The sequence below is a fragment of the Larus michahellis genome, unplaced genomic scaffold (genome assembly GCF_964199755.1).
Source record: "Larus michahellis unplaced genomic scaffold, bLarMic1.1 SCAFFOLD_38, whole genome shotgun sequence".
Classification (NCBI taxonomy): Eukaryota; Metazoa; Chordata; class Aves; order Charadriiformes; family Laridae; genus Larus; species Larus michahellis.
In genome coordinates, this window is record NW_027436101.1 from 1,735,631 (window position 1) to 1,742,109 (window position 6,479).

Here is a 6,479-nt window from a genome sequence, read left to right on the forward strand (position 1 = left end):
AAGACTCTCCAGAGAGCCGTCCTCAAAACAAACACACATCTTGACATATCTCCCACATTGATCGCAGTGTCTCCAGAAACGGCATTCAAGGAGCCAGGAGGTTTTCTCCCTACACTGTCCATTGAGTTGTCCTCAAAACCAATATACATCCTGCTATATCTCCCACATGGAAAGTGCCAGGAGGGAGAAGTGGGGATTATGTTTAGACTTTCTCGGAACTGCTTCAAATCAACTAGATATCTTTGTGCTGTAAATCTCCCAACAGCCAAACGCAAAAGCAGCAAACATCTCGCTGTATGTCCCACATCCAAAGTGCCAAGAGAGAGCTTGCTCTCCCTGTCTTTGAGTACTGTTTTCACTGTCCCGGTTACCTCTTTGCTAACATTCTCTTCAGAGCTGCAGTGAAACCAGGAACCACGTGGAGAAGGCACCCACACTGAAAGTGCCTGGAGGGAACATTGGGGCTTCTTCTCAGTGTCTCTGACATAGGGTTTCACTGTCCCGGGAAAGTCTCTGCTAACACCGTGCAGAGCGCTGTGCCCAATATACAGAAACGTCTTGCGGTATCTCCTACAGGGAAAGTGCCAGGAGGGAATTGCGGAGCTTGTTCTCAGTGTCTCTGAGAATTGCTCTGATTATCTGTGTGACCTCTTTGCTAAGACTCTCCAGAGAGCCGTCCTCAAAACAAACACACATCTTGACATATCTCCCACATTGATCGCAGTGTCTCCAGAAACGGCATTCAAGGAGCCAGGAGGTTTTCTCCCTACACTGTCCATTGAGTTGTCCTCAAAACCAATATACATCCTGCTATATCTCCCACATGGAAAGTGCCAGGAGGGAGAAGTGGGGATTATGTTTAGACTTTCTCGGAACTGCTTCAAATCAACTAGATATCTTTGTGCTGTAAATCTCCCAACAGCCAAACGCAAAAGCAGCAAACATCTCGCTGTATGTCCCACATCCAAAGTGCCAAGAGAGAGCTTGCTCTCCCTGTCTTTGAGTACTGTTTTCACTGTCCCGGTTACCTCTTTGCTAACATTCTCTTCAGAGCCGCAGTGAAACCAGGAACCACGTGGAGAAAGCACCCACACTGAAAGTGCCTGGAGGGAACATTGGGGCTTCTTCTCAGTGTCTCTGACATAGGGTTTCACTGTCCCGGGAAAGTCTCTGCTAACACCGTGCAGAGCGCTGTGCCCAATATACAGAAACGTCTTGCGGTATCTCCTACAGGGAAAGTGCCAGGAGGGAATTGCGGAGCTTGTTCTCAGTGTCTCTGAGAATTGCTCTGATTATCTGTGTGACCTCTTTGCTAAGACTCTCCAGAGAGCCGTCCTCAAAACAAACACACATCTTGACATATCTCCCACATTGATCGCAGTGTCTCCAGAAACGGCATTCAAGGAGCCAGGAGGTTTTCTCCCTACACTGTCCATTGAGTTGTCCTCAAAACCAATATACATCCTGCTATATCTCCCACATGGAAAGTGCCAGGAGGGAGAAGTGGGGATTATGTTTAGACTTTCTCGGAACTGCTTCAAATCAACTAGATATCTTTGTGCTGTAAATCTCCCAACAGCCAAACGCAAAAGCAGCAAACATCTCGCTGTATGTCCCACATCCAAAGTGCCAAGAGAGAGCTTGCTCTCCCTGTCTTTGAGTACTGTTTTCACTGTCCCGGTTACCTCTTTGCTAACATTCTCTTCAGAGCTGCAGTGAAACCAGGAACCACGTGGAGAAAGCACCCACACTGAAAGTGCCTGGAGGGAACATTGGGGCTTCTTCTCAGTGTCTCTGACATAGGGTTTCACTGTCCCGGCAAAGTCTCTGCTAACACCGTGCAGAGCGCTGTGCCCAATATACAGAAACGTCTTGCGGTATCTCCTACAGGGAAAGTGCCAGGAGGGAATTGCGGAGCTTGTTCTCAGTGTCTCTTAGAATTGCTCTGATTATCTGTGTGACCTCTTTGCTAAGACTCTCCAGAGAGCCGTCCTCAAAACAAACACACATCTTGACATATCTCCCACATTGATCGCAATGTCTCCAGAAACGGCATTCAAGGAGCCAGGACCTTTTCTCCCTACACTGTCCATTGAGTTGTCCTCAAAACCAATATACATCCTGCTATATCTCCCACATGGAAAGTGCCAGGAGGGAGAAGTGGGGATTATGTTTAGACTTTCTCGGAACTGCTTCAAATCAACTAGATATCTTTGTGCTGTAAATCTCCCAACAGCCAAACGCAAAAGCAGCAAACATCTCGCTGTATGTCCCACATCCAAAGTGCCAAGAGAGAGCTTGCTCTCCCTGTCTTTGAGTACTGTTTTCACTGTCCCGGTTACCTCTTTGCTAACATTCTCTTCAGAGCTGCAGTGAAACCAGGAACCACGTGGAGAAGGCACCCACACTGAAAGTGCCTGGAGGGAACATTGGGGCTTCTTCTCAGTGTCTCTGACATAGGGTTTCACTGTCCCGGGAAAGTCTCTGCTAACACCGTGCAGAGCGCTGTGCCCAATATACAGAAACGTCTTGCGGTATCTCCTACAGGGAAAGTGCCAGGAGGGCATTGCGGAGTTTGTTCTCAGTGTCTCTGAGAATTGCTCTGATTATCTGTGTGACCTCTTTGCTAAGACTCTCCAGAGAGCCGTCCTCAAAACAAACACACATCTTGACATATCTCCCACATTGATCGCAGTGTCTCCAGAAACGGCATTCAAGGAGCCAGGAGGTTTTCTCCCTACACTGTCCATTGAGTTGTCCTCAAAACCAATATACATCCTGCTATATCTCCCACATGGAAAGTGCCAGGAGGGAGAAGTGGGGATTATGTTTAGACTTTCTCGGAACTGCTTCAAATCAACTAGATATCTTTGTGCTGTAAATCTCCCAACAGCCAAACGCAAAAGCAGCAAACATCTCGCTGTATGTCCCACATCCAAAGTGCCAAGAGAGAGCTTGCTCTCCCTGTCTTTGAGTACTGTTTTCACTGTCCCGGTTACCTCTTTGCTAACATTCTCTTCAGAGCTGCAGTGAAACCAGGAACCACGTGGAGAAGGCACCCACACTGAAAGTGCCTGGAGGGAACATTGGGGCTTCTTCTCAGTGTCTCTGACATAGGGTTTCACTGTCCCGGGAAAGTCTCTGCTAACACCGTGCAGAGCGCTGTGCCCAATATACAGAAACGTCTTGCGGTATCTCCTACAGGGAAAGTGCCAGGAGGGAATTGCGGAGCTTGTTCTCAGTGTCTCTTAGAATTGCTCTGATTATCTGTGTGACCTCTTTGCTAAGACTCTCCAGAGAGCCGTCCTCAAAACAAACACACATCTTGACATATCTCCCACATTGATCGCAATGTCTCCAGAAACGGCATTCAAGGAGCCAGGACCTTTTCTCCCTACACTGTCCATTGAGTTGTCCTCAAAACCAATATACATCCTGCTATATCTCCCACATGGAAAGTGCCAGGAGGGAGAAGTGGGGATTATGTTTAGACTTTCTCGGAACTGCTTCAAATCAACTAGATATCTTTGTGCTGTAAATCTCCCAACAGCCAAACGCAAAAGCAGCAAACATCTCGCTGTATGTCCCACATCCAAAGTGCCAAGAGAGAGCTTGCTCTCCCTGTCTTTGAGTACTGTTTTCACTGTCCCGGTTACCTCTTTGCTAACATTCTCTTCAGAGCTGCAGTGAAACCAGGAACCACGTGGAGAAGGCACCCACACTGAAAGTGCCTGGAGGGAACATTGGGGCTTCTTCTCAGTGTCTCTGACATAGGGTTTCACTGTCCCGGGAAAGTCTCTGCTAACACCGTGCAGAGCGCTGTGCCCAATATACAGAAACGTCTTGCGGTATCTCCTACAGGGAAAGTGCCAGGAGGGCATTGCGGAGTTTGTTCTCAGTGTCTCTGAGAATTGCTCTGATTATCTGTGTGACCTCTTTGCTAAGACTCTCCAGAGAGCCGTCCTCAAAACAAACACACATCTTGACATATCTCCCACATTGATCGCAGTGTCTCCAGAAACGGCATTCAAGGAGCCAGGAGGTTTTCTCCCTACACTGTCCATTGAGTTGTCCTCAAAACCAATATACATCCTGCTATATCTCCCACATGGAAAGTGCCAGGAGGGAGAAGTGGGGATTATGTTTAGACTTTCTCGGAACTGCTTCAAATCAACTAGATATCTTTGTGCTGTAAATCTCCCAACAGCCAAACGCAAAAGCAGCAAACATCTCGCTGTATGTCCCACATCCAAAGTGCCAAGAGAGAGCTTGCTCTCCCTGTCTTTGAGTACTGTTTTCACTGTCCCGGTTACCTCTTTGCTAACATTCTCTTCAGAGCTGCAGTGAAACCAGGAACCACGTGGAGAAAGCACCCACACTGAAAGTGCCTGGAGGGAACATTGGGGCTTCTTCTCAGTGTCTCTGACATAGGGTTTCACTGTCCCGGGAAAGTCTCTGCTAACACCGTGCAGAGCGCTGTGCCCAATATACAGAAACGTCTTGCGGTATCTCCTACAGGGAAAGTGCCAGGAGGGAATTGCGGAGCTTGTTCTCAGTGTCTCTGAGAATTGCTCTGATTATCTGTGTGACCTCTTTGCTAAGACTCTCCAGAGAGCCGTCCTCAAAACAAACACACATCTTGACATATCTCCCACATTGATCGCAGTGTCTCCAGAAACGGCATTCAAGGAGCCAGGAGGTTTTCTCCCTACACTGTCCATTGAGTTGTCCTCAAAACCAATATACATCCTGCTATATCTCCCACATGGAAAGTGCCAGGAGGGAGAAGTGGGGATTATGTTTAGACTTTCTCGGAACTGCTTCAAATCAACTCGATATCTTTGTGCTGTAAATCTCCCAACAGCCAAACGCAAAAGCAGCAAACATCTCGCTGTATGTCCCACATCCAAAGTGCCAAGAGAGAGCTTGCTCTCCCTGTCTTTGAGTACTGTTTTCACTGTCCCGGTTACCTCTTTGCTAACATTCTCTTCAGAGCCGCAGTGAAACCAGGAACCACGTGGAGAAGGCAGCCACACTGAAAGTGCCTGGAGGGAACATTGGGGCTTCTTCTCAGTGTCTCTGACATAGGGTTTCACTGTCTCGGGGAAGTCTCTGCTAACACGCTGCAGAGCGCTGTGCCCAATATACAGAAACGTCTTGCGGTATCTCCTACAGGGAAAGTGCCAGGAGGGAATTGCGGAGCTTGTTCTCAGTGTCTCTGAGAATTGCTCTGATTATCTGTGTGACCTCTTTGCTAAGACTCTCCAGAGAGCCGTCCTCAAAACAAACACACATCTTGACATATCTCCCACATTGATCGCAGTGTCTCCAGAAACGGCATTCAAGGAGCCAGGAGGTTTTCTCCCTACACTGTCCATTGAGTTGTCCTCAAAACCAATATACATCCTGCTATATCTCCCACATGGAAAGTGCCAGGAGGGAGAAGTGGGGATTATGTTTAGACTTTCTCGGAACTGCTTCAAATCAACTAGATATCTTTGTGCTGTAAATCTCCCAACAGCCAAACGCAAAAGCAGCAAACATCTCGCTGTATGTCCCACATCCAAAGTGCCAAGAGAGAGCTTGCTCTCCCTGTCTTTGAGTACTGTTTTCACTGTCCCGGTTACCTCTTTGCTAACATTCTCTTCAGAGCTGCAGTGAAACCAGGAACCACGTGGAGAAAGCACCCACACTGAAAGTGCCTGGAGGGAACATTGGGGCTTCTTCTCAGTGTCTCTGACATAGGGTTTCACTGTCTCGGGGAAGTCTCTGCTAACACGCTGCAGAGCGCTGTGCCCAATATACAGAAACGTCTTGCGGTATCTCCTACAGGGAAAGTGCCAGGAGGGAATTGCGGAGCTTGTTCTCAGTGTCTCTGAGAATTGCTCTGATTATCTGTGTGACCTCTTTGCTAAGACTCTCCAGAGAGCCGTCCTCAAAACAAACACACATCTTGACATATCTCCCACATTGATCGCAGTGTCTCCAGAAACGGCATTCAAGGAGCCAGGAGGTTTTCTCCCTACACTGTCCATTGAGTTGTCCTCAAAACCAATATACATCCTGCTATATCTCCCACATGGAAAGTGCCAGGAGGGAGAAGTGGGGATTATGTTTAGACTTTCTCGGAACTGCTTCAAATCAACTAGATATCTTTGTGCTGTAAATCTCCCAACAGCCAAACGCAAAAGCAGCAAACATCTCGCTGTATGTCCCACATCCAAAGTGCCAAGAGAGAGCTTGCTCTCCCTGTCTTTGAGTACTGTTTTCACTGTCCCGGTTACCTCTTTGCTAACATTCTCTTCAGAGCTGCAGTGAAACCAGGAACCACGTGGAGAAAGCACCCACACTGAAAGTGCCTGGAGGGAACATTGGGGCTTCTTCTCAGTGTCTCTGACATAGGGTTTCACTGTCTCGGGGAAGTCTCTGCTAACACGCTGCAGAGCGCTGTGCCCAATATACAGAAACGTCTTGCGGTA